Here is a 19799-nt window from a genome sequence, read left to right as displayed (position 1 = left end):
AACACCAGCTCCTCTGCTCTACTATTTACGTCATATGCTTCCTCGTCCGACTTATTTCATATGAACGGCGCACTTGAGGCCACAGTGCCCTCGCCTGCTGCCAATCAGATAGGTTCCCAACTTGTGCAATACCTTCACTAAGTAAGTCCTTTGGCCATTTCTATGTGTATGGTTGATGTAGCTAGCTTTACTTTATACTTAACAAAGGTCTGTGACTCACCAAAGCCCATACCAGATAATAGATCATCTAAGAAGTTGGATATATACTTGAAAAGGGAAAATATGCACAGCCATGGGACGGCACAGGCCTGATGGGCTGAATGGCCTCCTTCTGTGCTCTGTGGTTCTATGATAAAATTGCCTTTTGACAATCTTTTCACAAAGCTCTAATTCTTGCTCAGGTTCGAGTTCTGGCAGGGCTCACTGGTTAGCATTGGGGTAAGAACCCTGGCTGAATTTTCATTTATCCTCACTTACCATAAGGTGCTGAGGGGAGCGATCCCTACCCCTTTGACTACCCAAGAGGAGATTAGCTAACACAGCACAGACAGTGAGAACCTTCCAGCTTTGGTGATACGGCTCATTCTTGCAATAATACTTTCTCCAATAAAATACATTTTATTTGTATTGCAAGTAGCTCGACAGAACCTCCCAAACCCGCAACCACCACCACCACCTAGAAAAGCCAAGGGCAGCAGGCACATGGGAACACCACCACCTCCAAGTTCCCCTCCAAGCCACACGCCATCACCATTCCGTTATCCTCACTGGATTAAGTTCCTGCAACTTCCTCCTTAACAGCACCGTGGGTGTACCTACACTGCATGGACTGCAGCGGTTCATAAGGCGGCTCACCACCACCACCTTCTCAAGGCCAATTTAGGAATGGGCAATAAATGCTGTCCTTGTAAATGATGCCCACACCCTGAGAATGAAAGGAAAAACAAAATGTTATTGATGCTACAGGCCCTCGCCCGAGCTTTGGAGAATTCATTCTAATTAAAAACTGAATTCACTCTTTGAGTGGAGTGATTTCCATCACTGGGAAAGAGCTATTTTACTCCAATCCCGCAACCATAATATCACCTGCAAATAGCGTGACGTTAGACTGACACAGTGGCGTGTTTGACACCAGGTTTTGTCTTACCATCTGGCAATAAACCCTTCTGGAAAGTGAGTATCAGACGAGTACAGAGTCAATCTGTGATGTGCCCCATGGTTTCATTCTCAACACTCACTGTCCAAGCTCAAAGTTGAAGGAAGACAATTGTAAAAATATCACATATACCAAATCAAGTAATAACTTTCTGAGGAACTGAGGAAAGGCCATTTGCAACATCAAACCTGCTCTTTCCACAGCCCATATGCATGTTACTCTATCATGCACTCTACTTACCCATTTATTCACCTTCGACAGCCCATGTAAGAGAAAGACTTGCATTTATATAGCACCTTTCATGACCACTGAACATCCCAAAGTGCTTTACAGCCAATGAAGTACTTTTTGAAGCGTAGTCTCTGTTGAAATGTAGGAAACACGGCAGCCAATCTGTGCACAGGAAGCTCCTACAAACAGTAATGTGATAATGACTAAAATCATCTGTTTTTGTGATACTGATTGAGGGATAAATATTAACCAGGGCACCAGGAGAACTCCCCCTGCTCTTCTTCAAAAATAGTGCCATGGGATCTATTACATCCACCCGAGAGGGCAGACAGAGTCTCAGTTTAACATCTCATTTAAGATACACCGCTGTGAGTGCAGCACTCCCTCAGTACTGTACTAGAGTCTCATCCTTGCTCTTGGTGCTGAGTCCTGGTCTGGAACTTGAACCCACAGCCTGCTGACTCAGAGACTGGAGGGCTACCCACTGACAACAATGCAAGCAGCCTGATCACGGACTCTAGCCCACCCATTTAATCTTCTCAGGGAGCAATCTTTATAAATTTTGCTCACCCCCCCAAAGAGAATGAAGGAAAACTACCCAATGTTCAATCATTCCTGCTCACTACTCAATTTGATCTGTGCTCTTCACTGTTCTCCGGCTAGTGGAAGATCAGAAAACCGACATTCTGCCAGACATCTAACTGCTAGGAGGATTGGTCAGCTGGCTCCATCTAACCAGAGACCTTGTGGTCAGCTTCATACAGCACAGGACAGTGAGAGGGCTGGCATTTCAGATCACTTGCTTAACTGCTACCGAAATGCAGAACAACAATTCTCAACCTTCTTGCATTACCTGTCATGTAATAACAAGGCAAAGCTCAGTGTGAAAGTAAGCTGGGATGAGGACGTAAAGAGGCTGCAAAGGGATATAGACCAGTGATTGGACAAGAAGCTGGCAGGTGGAGTATAACATTGGGAAATGTGAAATTATCCATTTTGATAGGAAGAACGGAAAGGCAGAACATTTTTTAAAAAGGTTGGAGATTAGTAAACGCTGGGATTCAAATGGATTTGGATGCCCTTGTACGGGAATCACATGAAGTTACCATGCAAGTATAGCAAGCAATTAGGAAGGCAAAATGTATGTTAGCTTTTATTACAAAGGAATTGGAGTATAAGAGTAAAGAAGTCTTGCTACAATTATACAGGGCATGATGAGGCCACACTTGGAGCACAGTGTACAGTTTTTGTCTCTTGCCTAAGAAAGGATATACACTGGGGTCCCTCTATAACGCAGTCCATGGGGACCATATCTCTAGACTGCGTTATAGGTGAGACCACGATAGAACGAGGTCCTTTCAAAAGCAGCAAGCCAGAATAATGCATGTTACAACTTACATTCTTTTTTTGTTTATATTTTTGCTTGTGTAAATTATCCAGTTGCAAATGACTTCATGAAAATTTATACACACTACAACTGCAGCATTCTCTTTACTTACACAGTTATTTCAAAAGAAATTCCATCGTATTATTTGCCTTTGCTAAATCCATGTTGGCTGTGATTTATTACCTTCTGAATTTCTAAATATTCACTAATTCGATTTTGGATTCTAGATTTGAAGAGTTTGTCCACAAGTCAGGAGTGTGATGGAATACTCTCCACTTGCCTGGATGGGTGCAGCTCACACAGGAAGCTCAACACCATCCAGGACAAAGCAGCCTGTGTGATCAGCACCCCATCCACCACCTTCAACATTCACTGCCTCCATCACTGACGCACAGTGGCAGCAGTGTGTACCATCTACAAGATGCACTGCAGCAACTCACCAACCCTCCTTCGACAGCAGCTTCCAAACCCATGGTCTCTATCACCTAGAATGACAAGGGCAGCAGATGCATGGGAACACAACCACCTGCAAGTTCCCCTCCATCCCACACACCATCCTGGCTTGGACCTATATCGCCGTCCCTTCACTGTTGCTGGGTCAAAATCCTGGAACTCTCTTCCTAACAGCACTGTGGGTGTACCTACACCCAAGGACTGCAACGGTTCAAGAAGACAGCTCACCACCACCTTCTCAAAGGCAATTAGGGATGGAAAATAAATGCTGGCCTGGCCAGTGACGCCCAGATCTCATGAAACAAATAGAAAAAAAACTAACATGGCTGCAGGTACTTAGTTTATCTTTCTTTCCTTTACTTACTGAACGATGTGACATCCAGTCACTCAGCATAATTTACACATCTAAGAAGATTGAAGAATTCTGTTCAGAGCTGTTGACTTCCTTCAACAGCCTAGGATGTATGTCATGAGGACCTAATGGTTTATACACTAATATCTAATCACCATGCTAATCTAATATCTTCACCATGCTTCTACTATGCGTTCATTCTCTGCAAAGAGATTTACCCCTAAGCAGTCCTACACAATCTTTAATTACTTTATCTTTCACATGCTTACTAAAACCCTTACCATTTCTTTTTTCTCATCTGTTACTCTTTTTGGGTCTGAGACAGACCCTGTTATACAAAGTTCTGTGCTATAGTGGACCGCGTTATAGTAGGGTCCTAATGTATTTACCTTAGAGGGATTGCAACGAAAGTTCACTAGATTGATTCCCGAGATGAGAGGGCTGTTTTAGGAAGAGAGATTGAGTAGAATGCGCTTATATTCTCTGGAGTTGTTCGTGAAACAGTAAATGCAATGAACAGTACACTATGGATTTTAAATTTTATACACCAGCGATGGGAAGTGGGAAAAGCCTCGACTAATCTTGAGTTGAATTTTAAACCTGTTTATATCTGTCACAGGAAACCAGCTGTAGAACTTACATGGAAGTGAAGAGGCAAAAGCTATGCCAAGAAGACGAGGAACTGTTCAGCATAAAAACCAGGCCCATTGGCAGTTTTAGTCTTACAGCACAGAAGACAACTATATGGCCCATCATACCTGCGCCAGCTCTTTTGAAAAAGCAATCCAATTTGCATTTCACTGAAAGTTTATTTAAACTGCATTAGTTTTGCTCTATTGGATTTTTGAGGTATTACAAGAAATGCTAATCTCCATAACAGATAATGGGTTAAAAGACTACAAAGTCCAATTTCAGATTTGGTTATCATAAGGCACAGGTCTATGTGTGTTTTCAATAAAAGGCCATTGGCTTTCTGGAAAGGTGGTGGTTTATTTCTAGCTGACATTCAAGGCCCTCCTGTAACACCTAACCAGGTATCTATGTTTAGATATTTTCCTGTATTGCTGCCTTGATGCAAAGTGACACTAAAGCATGATCAACTTAACCAGACAATGTTACTTAGCCACTGCCCAGTGGGTAGTACTTCTACCTATGAGTCAGATGGTTGTGGGTTTGAGTCCCACTCAAGAGACTTGAGCATGTAATCTAAGCTGACATTCCAGTGCCGTACTGAGGCAGTGCAATCTTTCACATGGGACATTAAACCAAGGCCCTGTATTACCCCCTCAGTTGAATGTAAAAGACCACATGGCACTATTTCGAAGAAGAGTAGGGGAGTTCTTCCCAGGACCAATGTTTATGCTTCAACCAACATCACTAAAACAGATTATCTGGTCATTATCACATCACAGGGAGCTTGCTGTGCACAAATTGGCTGCTTGCTTCCTTATTACAACAGTGACTGAACTTTCATAGTACGTCAATAAAAGCAAAATACTGCAGATGCTGGAAATCTGAAATAAAAACAAGAAATGCTGGAAATACTCAGCAGGTCTGGCAGCATCTGTGGAGAGAGATCATAAGAACTAGGAGCAGGAGTAGGCCGTCCGGCCCCTCGAGCCTGCTTCGCCATTCAATAAGATCATGGCTGATCTTTTCGTGGACTCAGATCCACTTACCCGCGCTCTCACCATATCCCTTAATTCCTTTATTGTTCAAAAAGATATCTACCTTAGCTTTAAAGACGTTTACTGAAGAAGCGTCAACTACTTCACTGGGCAAGGAATTCCATAGATTAACAACCCTCTGGGTGAAGAAGTTCCTTCTTAATTCAGTCCTAAATATGCTCCCTCTAATCTTGAGGCTATGCCCTCTTGTCCTAGCTTCACCTGCCAGTGGAAACATCCTCTCTACTTGTATCTTATCTATTCCCTTCATGATTTTATATGTTTCTATAAGATCCCCCCTCATTCTTCTGAACTCCAATGAATATAACCCCAATCTACTCAGTCTCTCCTCATAAGCCAACCCCCTCAACTCCGGAATCAACCTAGTGAACCTCCTCTGCACCCTCTCCAGTGCCAGTATATCCTTTCTCAAGTAAGGAGACCAAAACTGCACACAGTACTCCAGGTGCGGCCTCACCAGTACCTTATACAGCTGCAACATAACCTCTCTGCTTTTAAACTCAATCCCTTTAGCAATGAAGGACAAAATTCCATTTGCCTTCCTAATTACTTGCTGTACCTGCAGACCAACCTTCTGCGATTCATGCACAAGGACACCTAGGTCCCTCTGCATAGCAGCATGCTGCAACCTTTTACCATTCAAGTAATAATCCTTTTTACTGTTACTCCTACCAAAATGAATGACTTCACATTTATTAACATTGTATTCCATCTGCCAGACCTTTGCCCACTCACTCAATGTATCTATGTTCCTCTGCAAAGTTTCACAGCCATCTGCACACTTTGCTCTGCCACTCATCTTAGTGTCATCTGCAAACTTTGACACCCTACATGTGGTCCCGAACTCCAAATCATCTATATAAATTGTAAATAATTGCGGTCCCAACACCGATCCCTGAGGCACACCACTAGTGACTGATTGCCACCCAGAATAGCACTCATTTATCCCCACTCTCTGCTTCCTGTTAGTCAACCAATCCTCTATCCATGCTAATACTTTACCCCTAATGCCATGCCTCCTTATCTTATGCAGCAGCCTCTTGTGCGGCACCTTGTCGAAGGCCTTTTGGAAATCAAGGTACAACACATCCACTGGGTCCCCATTGTCCACCTTGCTCGTAATGTCATCATAGAATTCCAAAAGATTTGTCAAGCATGACCTGCCCTTCATGAACCCATGCTGCGTCTGCCCAACGGGACAATTTCTATTGAGATGCCCTGCTATTTCTTCCTTGATAATAGACTCAAGCATCTTCCCCACTACAGAGGTTAAGCTAACCGATCTATAATTCCCCATCTTTTGTCTACCTCCCTTTTTAAACAGTGGCGTCACATCTGCTGTTTTCCAATCAGCTGGGACTACCCCAGAGTCCAGTGAATTTTGGAAAATTACCGTCAGTGCACCTGCTATTTCTCCCGCCATCTCTTTTAGTACCCTGGGATGCATTCCATCAGGGCCAGGAGACTTATCAATCCTTAGCTCCATTAGCTTGCCCAACACTACCTCTTCCGTAATAATGATTGTTTCCAGGTCCTCACCTACGTTCGTCTCTTTGTCAATTACTGGCATGTTATTAATGTCCTCCACTGTGAAGACCGATACAAAATACTTGTTCAATGCCTCGGCCATTTCATCATATCCCATAACTAAATTCCCCTTCTCATCCTCTAAAGGATCAACGTTTACTTTAGCCACTCTTTTTCGTTTTATATATTTAAAGAAACTTTTGCTATCTGTCTTTATATTCTGTGCTAGTTTTTTCTCATGTTCTATCTTACTTTTCTTTATAGCTCTTTTTGTAGCTTTCTGTTGACCCTTAAAGTTTTCTCAATCTTCTAGTTTCATGCTGCTTTTAGCCACTTTGTATGCCTTCTCTTTCAATTTGATAGCCTCCCTTATTTCCTTAGACACCCATGGCAGATTACCCCTTTTCTTCCAGTCCTTCCTTTTCACTGGCATATACTTTTGCTGAGCACTTTGAAAAATTGCTTTGAAAGTCCTCCACTGCTCGTCAACTGTCCCACCATAAAATCTTTGTTTCCAGTCCACTTTAGCCAAGTCCTCCCTCATTCTATTGTAGTCCCCCTTGTTCAAGCACAGGACCCTGGTATTGGATTTTATCTTCACACTCTCCATCTGTATTCTAAATTCAACCATACTGTGATCACTCCTTCCAAGAGGATCCCTAACTATGAGGTCATTAATTATTCCTGTCTCATTACACAGGACTAGATCTAGGATAGCTTGCTCCCTCGTCGGTTCCATTACATACTGTTCAAGAAAACTATCACGGATACACTCAACGAATTCCTCCTCAAGGCTACCCTGACTGAGCTGGTTCGACCAATCTACATGTAGATTAAAATCCCCCATGATAATTGCCGTACCATTTTTACAGGCATTAGTTATTTCTTTGTTTATTGCCCGCCCCAATGTGATGTTATTATTTGGTGGCCTATAGACTACACCTATCAATGACTTTTTCTTTTTAGAGTTTCTAATTTCCACCCAAATGGATTCAACCTCATTCTCCATAGAACCTATATCATCTCTCAGCACCGCCCTGATGTCGTCCTTGAGTATCAGAGCTACACCACCTCCCTTACCTTCCTGTCTGTCCTTCCGAATAGTCTGGTACCCCTGGATATTTAACTCCCAGTTCTGACCAACCTGTAACCATGTCTCCGTAATGGCTACCAAATCATATTTATTCGCGATTATTTGTGCCGTTAACTCGTCAACCTTGTTACGAATGCTACGAGAAGCAGAGTTAATGTTTCAGGTCAGTGACCCTTCATCAGAACTGGCAGATATTAGAAATTGAAAAGGTTTTAAGCAAGGAAAGTGGGGGGGTGGGGAGGGGGGGGGTGGCGGTGGTGGAGCAAGAAATAACAAAAGAGAAGATGTTGATAGGACAGAGGGTCACAGGAATAACTGACCAGAAGGTATGTTAATTGCGTGGTGAAAGACAAAGCATTAGTACAGAGAGGGTGTGAATTGATTGTAAAGCACAAAGCATTCCAAGCACAAACTAAAAGCACAGTTGGAACAAACTAAACAAACTAAAATAAAATAACCAAATAAAAAAAGAGAAAAGAAAAAAAGAAAAGAAAAAATAACAAGCTCGAGGAACAGCATCTCATTTACCGGTTAGGCACGCTACAGCCTGCCAGACTGAATACTGAGTTCAATCATTTCAGAGCATGACGGGGCCCCCCCCCCCTTTTTATGTTTAGTTTTTTAAAATTTGGTTATTTTATTTTCGTTTTTTTAGTTTTACCTGGCTCATGCCTGGATGTTGGCCGAGTCTTGCTGCAACTGAACACGGAAAGGTGTGATATCAATGCAAGTTGTTTTCATCTTTTCCAAGACGCCTTAGATGATCCTGATTGGGAGTATTCAGAATACTGTTTCATCTCCTACTGTGTTATTGGGGTCCAAGTCAAGAGAGAAGTATCCTGGATGTGTTTAGGTATTACCAGAAAGCTGGCTTTGCAAAGATTTTGGTATTCGAGGTTATATTGACCCTCAGATCAAAGAAGGAGGCCATTCAGCCCATAGTGTCTGTACCAGCCCTTTGAAAGAGCTATCCACTCCCCTTCTCTATCCCCATGACCATATTTTTTTCCTTTTTTAGTATTTATCCAATTCCCTTTTTGAAAGTTACTATTGCATCTGCTTCCACCGCCCTGTCAGGCAGCGCATTCCAGATCACCACAACTTGCTGTCTGAGTGCAGTCTATGTGAAAGAGGATATGCTTTGAGATATGCCAAAGAGCAAGCCTTTTATCGTTGTTGCTTTGTCTTATATAGCTCTGAATCCTTTAATTATGATTATGTTACTTGAAGGGCATTGACTTCAAGGGTCCAAAGGGCAAGAGAACTGCATGTGGTGAGAATCCGTGATGTCTGGCAAGCACACTGACTCCCTTATCTCCAGGTCAGTGCGGATTTCTTTAGCTAATGGCTCAGTCGTGACGGTAAAGGTCGTTGACCCTTGTAAAAACTAAAGCTGGGTCAGTTTCTGGTGACTGTGGGACTTGACTGTAATGAGGTTAACCATCTGGTTAACATTAATCCTATTTCCCTTTTGGAAGTTCCATTTGATTCTCTACAATCTAACAGGCTAAAATCTATTCTTTAATTTTAAGCTTGTTACCATTTATTTCACTTTTTTTCACTCAGAGGTTCACGCTTCAATTCTGCTCAATTAGCAGGCAACAACAACTTGCAATTTATATAGCGCCTTTAACATAGTAAAGCATTGCAAGGCACTTCACAGGAACAAAATCCAATAAAATTTGACACTTGGCCTCGTAAGGAGATATTGGGACAACTTGGTCGAAGAGATAAGAGTTAGGGAGCGTGTTAAAGGAGGAGAAAGAGGTGGAGAGGTTCCAGAGCTTCGAGCAAAACAGCTGAAGACACGGTCACCAATGATACGGTGAAGGAAAACGGCATATACAAGAGGCCTGAACTGGAGGAATTCTAGTTTCATAGGTTGGTTCACAGAGCTATAACATGGAGCACACTATTAGATCTACAAGATCTCATTCTTTGGGGGTAATTTTTGACTGTGCGATATTCTAAAACAGGTGATAAGGAATTTCCAGCCTTTTTTACATCTCCCCCAATTTCTATTTCCATTAAAGTCGCAACCACCCCCAAACAGTGCCACGTATTTGGTTAGTTTTATAAATGCAATTTTTTTTTGGTAATGTCCTCGCTTCTGGGTTTGTAACCTGTCTCACTCTTTCCGAGCACAAATTTCACTTTCAGCCCTCATTTTAGCTTGAGGTGATGCACAGTGCACTGGACATATCACTGGCAGAGTTCAGGACACTCCTGAGAAAGATCAATGAGGCTCCAGATCGCGAAAGTCTGGGTTACAGTTTCACATCACTTTACTCTGAGGAAACCACTATTCTAGTCTTTGGATGAAGCCCCAGCTCTTCTGGTATTTTAAGTACATGACTCACAGAGTTACATCAGATTAAGCCTTCCCTGACTACAGCTAGCGCTAGGATACAGGGGCACTAGAGAAGGTGCAAAAAAGAGTTACAAGGATCTGACAGGTTATACCTATCAAGAATGACTGGACAGGCTGGAGCTCTTTCCTCTGGACAGGAGAAGACTGAGGGTTGACCCAACAGAGGTCTTTAAGATCATGAAAGGGCTTGATAAGGTGGATGTAGAGAAGATGATGTTTCCACTTGTGGTGCGGGGGGCGGGGGTGGGGGGAGACTAAAACTAGAGTTCATCAGTGTAAGATCATGAATCCAGTAGGGGATTCAGGAGAAACTTCTTTACCCAGAGAGTGCTGAGAATGAAGAACTCGCTACCACAGTGAGTAATTGAGGCTAATAGCCTAGTGGCATTTACAGGGAAGCTAGTTATGCACATGAGGGAGAAAGTAAAAGAAGGATAGTTGGATGAAGTAGAGTAGGGGGAGCAAAACCACTGACATAGACCAGTTGGGCCGAATGGTCTGTTTTTATGCTGTAAGTACTATGCAATTCTATGTAACTATGTAATACAAGTTGCCCATTCAGCATCACAACTTTTACAAGAAGACCCCAAGCAAGTGGACTCAAACGGAGACACTTGGGGCCGCACTTTCAAAGCGGGGTCAGAAACGCAACGCCCGAATGAATTCTGAGTCCCAATCCCTCACCTCCAGTGCGTTGCTTATGTGACGCTATTTTTAAATGCTAATGCCCTAATTGGGCTGGAGACTTTTCCTTCGCCCCGCAGTGAACCCAACAACTGTGAATTAACATGCACCAGACTGTCGGGGTTCGCCGAAATCTCCATTAAAAATTGCAGTGCCGACCTCCCCGGCCTGTTTACAAGCTTCTAAAGGAGTTTAATGGGCTATTAATCAGAGGCGTGCGGGTTCCCTGTTCCATCCCCCCGCCAGCAATTGGAACATTGCAGGATGTCCCGGAGGTGTCGGGATCCAGAGACGACCTCTGGGACTGTGAGTTTTTAAAATCATACCCGCACAGGGTCCCAAACCTGCCGGCATTTGAAAATCTGGCCTTTGGTCACCATGTCTCAAATCACTTTTCTTCCTGTTGTCAAATTCAGCCATTCCTGCCTCCAAAAGGGAAGGAATATGACTCCTCACTTCCAGTTTTAACTAAAGACCTGGCATCATCGAGTGAGACCTGCAGAAACGTGGCAGTCTGAGGTTCCCAGTTCACTCAGAGGGTTGTGAATCTTTGGAATTCTCTACCATAGAGAGCTAAGTATGCTCAGTCATTGAGTATATTCAAGAAAGATGCCAATAGATTTTGGGACACTAAGGGAATCAAGGCATGCGGGGATAGGGTGTGAAAGTGCAGTTGCTGAAGACATTCAACCATGGTCTTAGACATAGATTTATCAGGAGATGTTATCTTAGCATCCCACACATACCCCATCCCCCACCCACCTCTTCAAACACCGCAGGCGCCATTAACTCCTAACAATTCTCCCATTTCCCCCTTACCCTGCCAAGACTCAACTTAAGCTCATCCAAAACTCTACTGCCTATGTCTTAACTCACACCAAGAGACACAGACAGTGATCAAGATCACTCCTGACAGATGGACGTCTATCCAGAATACTCCGCTCACTACAACAAGTGTGCGGTCAAACATCGACTACTTGTGCAAGCAGAAAAATACCAGGTATCTCACTAAATCAGTGTCCAACATAGTGATGAGAAAGTAAGTCAATAGATTTGTTTTCTCATTTAAAACTCCTTCACAAAATGCACATTTGTTGTTGTTTTGATTAATAGTAAGATAACTTTTTAATGCCTTTATCTTTCTGAAATTGTCTCAGCAGCCCCCCTATGGACGACAAAAATTGTAACGTGGCCCCCCCATGCAAAAAGGTTGGACAACACCAATTACACCTGGAAAGCTTGTGTATATAGAATCATAGAAAGTTAACGGCAAGGAAGGAGGCTGCTTGGCCTATCATGTCTGCGCCGACCAAAGAAAAAAGACACCCTGCCTAATCCCACTTTCCAGCATTCGCTCTGTAGCTCTGCAGACCTCCACCACCTCAAAGGATAAAAGCAGCAGATGCATGGGAACATCACCACCTGCAAGTTCCCGTCCAAGTCACACACCATCCTGACAACTATATCGCCGTTCCTTCACTGTCGCTGGGTCAAAATCCTAACAATACTGTGGGTGAACCTACCTCACATGGACTGCAGCAGTTCAAGAAGGCAGCTCACCACCACCTTCTCAAGGGCAATTAGGGATGGGCAATAAATGCTGGCATAGCCAGTGACGCCCACATCCCGTGAATGAATAAAATAAAAATGGTTATGGCGCTTCAGGTGCACATCCAGGCATCTTTTAAACGAGATGTGGTTTTCTGCCGCTACCACCCTTTGAGGCAGTAGTTCCAGCATAACCTCCCTACTCTTATATTCCATGCTTTGGTTAAAAAAAGGATTCCATATGCCTTCTGTTACGACTGAGGTACAGATAAAGGAGCTGGGTGTTTTTCAGCAGGCTACAAACCCAACTGCTTTCAATACAGTCCACACCCCAATTGAACCGAAACAATATCCCAAAAGCAAAACATCCCGACCACCATAAATCTTGACATGTCACTTCTCGGTAAACATCTCCCCCAAGTCACTAAGTTTTCTGTTGTTTATTGAGCTTAAGGCATGTGACGTCCAATAAGGGTTTGTTTTCAAACAAGACTTCTCAGTGACCCTTGTAAAAAAAACACATCTATGGAATCTTTTCATTTTCCCAAATAAACCAATATCCATAATTATAAATTTTATAAAATAATTAAAAAATAGAACCACTTTCATCAAACTTCTTAACCAACTTATCGACCTGCCCTGCTACCTTCAGGGATCTGTGGACATACATACCAAGGTCCCTCACTTCTTCTACACCTCTCAGTATCCTCCCATTTATTGTGTATTCCTTTGCCTTGTTTGATTTCCCCAAATACATCACCTCACACTTCTCTGGATTAAATTCCATTTGCCACTTTTCTGCCCACCTGACCAGTCCATTGACATCTTCCTGCAGTCTACAGCAGTCCTCCTTGTTATCAACCATGTGGCTAACTTTTGTGTTGTCTGCAAACTTCTTTATATTCTTCCTACATATACTGCCAAATCAGTAATATATACCACAAAAAGCAGGGGACCCAGTACTAAGCCCTGTAGAATCCCACTGGAAACAGACTTCCAGTCACAAAAACACCCGTCAACAATTACTCTTTGTTTTCTGCCACTGAGGCAATTTTGCATCCAGCTTGTTACATTTCCCTGGATCCCATGGGCTTTTTTATTATAACCAGTCTGCCATGTGGGCCCTTGTCAAAAACCTTGCTAAAATCCATGTAGACCATATCAATTGCACTACCCTCATCTATCCTCTTTGTTATTTCCTCAAAAAGTTCAATCAAGTTAGTCAGACATGACTTCCCTTCACAGATCCATGCTGACTATCCTTGATTAATCTGTGCCTTTCTAAGTGACAGTTTATCCTGTCTTTCAGAATTAATTCTAATAATTTGCCCACTACCGAGGTTAGACTGACTGGCCTGTAAATATTTGGTCTGTCCCTCACTCCCTTTTTAAACAAAGGTACAACATTAGCAGACCTCCAAACCTCCGGCACTAAACCTGCATCCAGTGAGGATTGGAAAATGATGGTCAGAACTTCCACTATTTCCTCCCTGGCTTCTTTTAACAGCCTGGGGTATACTTCATCCAGCCGTGATGATTTATCCACTTTCAATGATGCTAATTCCCTTAATACTTCCTTTCTCCCTGTGTTTATCACATCCAATACTTCACACTCCTCCTTCTTAGCATTGTCCCCCTCTTTTGTGAAGTTCCCTACCATCAATTGGAAGCATCTGGCCTGCTATCAGAATTTCAACTCTTCAAGCAAAGAGTCGAGCTATGTTTCGATGACTTAGCAATCACATATCCACAGAAGCAAGCAGTGAAAATGCGCATTGTAATTGGCAATGAAGGCTTACATTGCCTTCACACTTCTGGTCTTAACGAAGAAGAGCAGAAGCATCCCGCGAAAATCTGGTCCACATTAGAGGATCAACTTTGTTTCAGACTCAATTTTCGGGTCCATCGACTTGAATTCATGTCCTTTCAATGACCAGTTTGTCAGTCGATGTCGAGCTGAGGGCCACGAATGTGGCTTCACGGAGACTGACTTGGTAGACCACATCATTGAGCGTGTGATTGCATCCACAACAATAGAAGCGTTCCAGAGGGATTTTTTTAGAGAAGCTCAAGGGGTATACAGAGGACGCCTTGTTCAATGATGGTCGAAGATTCAAGTCCATCATTGCAGGCTAAGAGTTTACAAGCCCTATGTGCTGCGAATACCATTGGTGCAGTGAGTAAGGATTCCAAGTACAGGAAACCATGCAAAAGGTTTATGCAAGAATTTAATGGCACCTGCAAAGCACGTGGTGTCAGGGGTCACTGGAACCATCAGTGTTGGAAAGCCAAGACAGATGCTGCTGGTGAGAGTCTTGACCATAGTTGGGCAGACCGTAAGAAGGCTTCATGCCTTGACAAGCTTCACAGTCGTACTTCACATCACAACCAATACAGCCACGAGGTTGCAGATGACGTCAACAATAGTGATGATGATGATGGTGAGAGTCCAAGTTCAAGTGGGCAAGAGGAACAGTCATTTCACATTGTTAATTTCACTGAATGCATTGATTCGATTACTCCACTGGAGGCGTTTACATCTCTTCGTGTTCTAGTCTGAAAAAGGAAGGGATGCATGTGCTCTGGGTGAAGGTGGACACAGGTGCCAGCGTGAATATCTTACCTCTACGCATCTTAAAAGGCATGCATCTAGGTAAATGGCGAGCCATGGTGATGCCAAAAAATGCCCAACCAACCGTGTATAATAGGTCCTCGATCCCATGTTTAGGATCATCAAGATTAAATGCAAATACAGTGATTCGGATTGGAAAACACAACTTTTTTTTACATTGTCCAAACGGATGAACCTGCTATCACTGGACTACAGGCATGCAGGAATCTGAGCCTGGTAATAATACATGGCATTGGGCAGCGCCAAGCAATGCCTCCCTCCAGACCTCAGACACGACTCGGCAAGGTCCTGAAGCAAGTGAGTGCAAGAAAGGCCGCAGTCCCAGAATGATCTTTAAACTCTTCCCATACTGTGGCCAGAAGATAGAAGCTGTTTTGGCCATTTTGTGGCTTCCTATCTAAAGAAGAGACTGAGGAATCAGTACAGCCTGTTACTGCCCACTCGACCGCATCTCCAGCTCAAACTCTGCCCAGTGCACCCAAAACAAAGCACACTCCTGTGAAAATAACCTACCCTGAAGTTAGGGAAGTTCTTTTGGAGCAATGGGGAAAGATGAAAGAGGTGCACGATAGTCATGCTGGGAGTGAACTTTCAACATTAGCAGTAGGACAGCAGGTCACGATACTGAATCCTGTAACTGGTACATGGAGTACTGCACAAGTCTCCAGCGTTCAACCAGAACCACATTTGTACAAAGTTACTACTTCTACTGCTGCTGCATTGCATAGGAAATAGAGGTCACAGTCTGTGATTCCAGATCCATGGAAGATTCTATCTCAAATTGGACAAGATCTAAAATGACGCTCCAGACAGAGTCTACGCATTCCACGCCCATACAGTCAAGTCTACTCACATCTGCTCTGGATTCCAAGACCTGTTGTCCTTTTTCAAAATCAGGCCATTTGATTAAACCACCCTGACATTACGACTGATCTACTCGCATGTTTCTTTTACTGTTCTGTACTACGTTACGTTTACCTCCTAACTAATGTTGAATTGCATATAGTTAATATTATTGCTGTTGCATTGTACATGGTCAGCTTCTACCTATGGTGGAGCAGTTACTGGACTAGTAATCCAAAGGCTAGGGTAATGTTCTGGGGACATGGATTCAAATCCCACCACAGCAGATGGTGAAGTTTGAATTCAATTAATAAATCTGAAATTTGAAAAAAAGCTAGTCTAATGGTGATCATGAAACCATTGTTGTAAAAAACCATCTGGTTCACTAATATCCTTTAGGGAAGGAAATCTGCTGTCCTTACCTCGCCTGGCCGACATGTGACTCCAGACCCACAGCAATGTGGTTGACTCTGAAATGGCCTAGCAAGTCACTCAGTTCAAGGGCAATTCAGGATGGGCAATAACTGCTGGTCTAGTCAGTGACACCCACATCCTACATACAAATAAAAAAAATTGAGGGGGATAGTTTCCTATTTAGGAAAAGGATGTTGTGTGTGGTAGGTTGTCCAACATATGGCCCGTGGGCCAGGATCCCACCCGCCAAAGCTTTCCTTCTGGTTCACAGATGCAAACTGTACCCGGAGCCGTTCCTCATCCTCCCCAGGGCTCTACAACTGTAGGTGGGAAATTTCCCATTGTTTTCTTCTCAGAGTGGCCTTTTTAAAAACATGGTGCTGTCAGTTTCACAGCTGAAGCAGTTACAGGGTTTTCTGACTTTTTTTAAAGCTCACCAGAAAACCCTGAATCGTCCAATGTTGGGAAGCGCATTCCTGCTTCAACAGCTGCCAGCTGTGAAACGCAGCATGATGTTTTTAAACGAACTGACCAACCACAAAGCTGCTGTGCTGAGCACACCCACTCATTGCAACTGTCAGACAGAGGGAGAGGGGGTGAGGGGGGCAGGGAAAAGAGAGAGAGAGGGAACAGAGAGAAGGGGGGATCAAAGAGAGGGGGGAACAAAGAAAGAGAGGAGAGAGAGAGGAGGGACAGAGAGAGGGGGGAAACAGAGAGAGAGGTGGGAAACAAGGAGAGCGAGGGGAACAGAGAGAGAGGGGGCAAAACAGAGAGAGACAGAAAAGAGAGGGGGTGAACAGAGAGAGAGGGGGGAACAGAGAGAGGGGGCAAAACAGAGAGAGACGGAAAAGAGGGGGGAACAGAGAGAGAGGGGGGAACAGAGAGAGAGGGGAGAACAAAGAGAGGGGAGAACAAAGAGGGGGGAACAAAGAGGGGGGGAAAACAGAGAGGGGGGAACAAAGAGAGCGGGCGGAAACAGGCTTGGGCTGATAAGTGGCAAGTAACATTTGCGCTGCAAAAGTGCCAGGCAATGACCATCTCCAACAAGAGAGAATCTAACAAACTCCCCTTGACATTCAATGGCATTACCATCGCTGAATCCCCCACTATTAACATCCTAGGGGCTACCATTGACCAGAAACTGAACTGGAGAAGCCATATAAATACCGTGGCTACAAGAGCAGGTCAGAGGCTAGGAATGTCTGCGATGAGTAACTCACCTCCTGACTCCCCAGTGCCTGTCCACCATCTACAAGGCAATAAGTTAGGAGTGTGATGGAATACTCTCCACTTGCCTGGATGGGTGCAGCTCCAACAACACTCAAGAAGCTCGACACTATCCAGGACAAAGCAGCCTGCTTGATTGGCACCCCATCTACAAACATTCACTCCCTCCACCACCGGCGCACAGTGGCAGCAGTGTGTACCATCTACAAGATGCACTGCAGCAACGCACCAAGGCTCCTTCGACAGGGGAGAACACAGAGAGTGAGGACGACACTGAGGGGAGGAGGGGAAACAACACAGGGTGGGGAGGGGAGGGAAACACTGGGAAAGAGAGAGAGACAGAGACAGAGCAAGAGATCAAGATCACTCCTGACAGATAGATATCTATCCAGAATACTCTGCATCGAAACAATGCCAGGTATGTCACTAAATCAGTTTTCCATATAGTGACAAGAAAGTAAGTCAATAAATTAGTCTTCTCAGTTAAACCTTCTTCACAAAAATGCACATTTGTTGCTGTTTTTATTAGTAAGATAAATTTTTAATGCTTTATCTTTCAAAATTTGCTCACTTGCCCCCCTGGGCTGAGCAAAGATCGTAATGTGACCCTCCGCCTGAAAAGGTTGGACAACCCTGTTGTACACCTTTAAGAGGTGTGGCTATGTTATCTTGCCAGCACTATAAGAGCTGTCACACACCATGTGACTTCTGGTTTGGGAGCAGCCTTAAGACGTACCTGTACAGAGAAGGTCTGTCTGTACATGCAGAACCATCCTTAAATAAAGAGTTCACCTTACACTCTTACTAATCCCATCTTGAGTGGTCAGTGCTTTGTGTGTAGTAGCAGCTAGCACAGAGGTTAGGACAACTTGCAACATTAAAAGCCATTTGGGAGGCTCGGATCCAAGGTACAGCCCCAGGGATTACAGAAGCATTTCACATGTTCCCTGGTCTGGTGTGGGAGCCTTTACAAGAGATGAGACTGGAAGGTGGTGGAGAGGAGGGTGGTATGTCATGTGGAACTAGTCTGCCTAGAATTCCATGGGCAGAATTTCCGTCCCCATATTGGGGTGAGTATGTAGGAGTGCAGGTGTGAAAATTGCTGGTACTATCCCATCCCCAGACCATCTTCCCGGCCTTAACAGGCCAGTGCTCAGAGGCCTGCGAGTCCCTGGCACTGTCGGGATCTAGGCCAGTTGCTTGGAAGCTGTCTTCAGCAGCAGACCGGGGCTCCAGCACTTCAGGCATGCTTTGAGGCCCTTGCCCTCTGCCTGGCTACAACGGTGGCTTGGCCATTTTTTAATATAAAACTTTTAAAAGTTGCAGAGAGGGCACCTCAAGACAGAGGTGCCCTCTCTCTCACTTACCTGCAATGGCAGGCTGCAGCTCCTTCAGTGTGCGAGGGCCTCCTACTGGCCCTCCAGCTTCTAGTGCCCACCCACCGACCTTAATTAGACAGCGAGCCCGCCTGCTGGCCACTAATTGGTCAACTTGGGGAAAATCACTGGCGAGCGACTGTTTCCCACATCGTGCTGGGTCGTGACTCCCATTTAACCCCGACATCAGGGTCCCAACCGAAAACCCAAAATCCTGCCCATGTTTCAGTAGCTCAAAAACCTCCCAAGCCACTGTTGTGGACGATTGACAGGAAAAGGGAAAAAGCATCCTGATCCATGTGTCACTCAATGAGTTGTTTGGTTGTGGTGCATAACTGGTTGGTCCATGTCAGGGCCGGAGACGGCAAACAGGCTTCCCATTGCATCCACCTCCGGAAGGTGTCTGTGTCTGCAGATCAGGTGAGGATAAATTGGCATTCTGCCCCACTTGGTCAAATATCTTGCCGATGGTCTAGGTTCCCATGGGAAGAATAGCCATTCGGAAAAGGCTTCCGAAGGGGCTGCTGACAATGTGGAAATGGGTCCAAGCAGGAGTCAAGACCAGTGGGGGAGGAGGGGACAGAATTGGCAAGCTAACTCTTCCTCCTTACAATATGTACACAGTTTAGATTGTGTGCATAGTTTACATACTGTCTGGAGTTCTAAAACTTTCGGAACTGATGGCAGTACAGCTCATTTGAGATGGTATCCTCGATGAGAACAGCTTTTTAACAAAGAAAGACTTGCATTTATATAGCACCTTTCATGACCTCAGGACTTTACAGCCAATCAAGTTTTTTTTTTGAAGTGTAATCAC

The 19799-nt window shown here is 44.2% G+C and overlaps 1 protein-coding gene across 3 annotated transcripts in view; it reads right to left on the bottom strand.

Annotated features, from left to right (window-relative positions):
• The window catches only part of LOC137371119 (P2Y purinoceptor 3), a 51098-nt gene that overhangs the window by 6236 nt on the left and 25063 nt on the right, over positions 1-19799 (bottom strand). For 2 of the 3 annotated variants that reach the window (XM_068033081.1, XM_068033082.1), the window contains exon 3: positions 1397-1566. The exons of the other annotated variant lie outside the window; for it this stretch is intronic. The gene's annotated coding sequence lies outside the window, so the exon portion shown is untranslated. The remainder of the gene's footprint in view (positions 1-1396; positions 1567-19799) is intronic. 3 annotated transcript variants of the gene reach the window in all.

This window comes from Heterodontus francisci, chromosome 6 (genome assembly GCF_036365525.1).
Source record: "Heterodontus francisci isolate sHetFra1 chromosome 6, sHetFra1.hap1, whole genome shotgun sequence".
Lineage (NCBI taxonomy): Eukaryota > Metazoa > Chordata > Chondrichthyes > Heterodontiformes > Heterodontidae > Heterodontus > Heterodontus francisci.
This window is presented reverse-complemented; position numbering and strand designations above follow the sequence as displayed.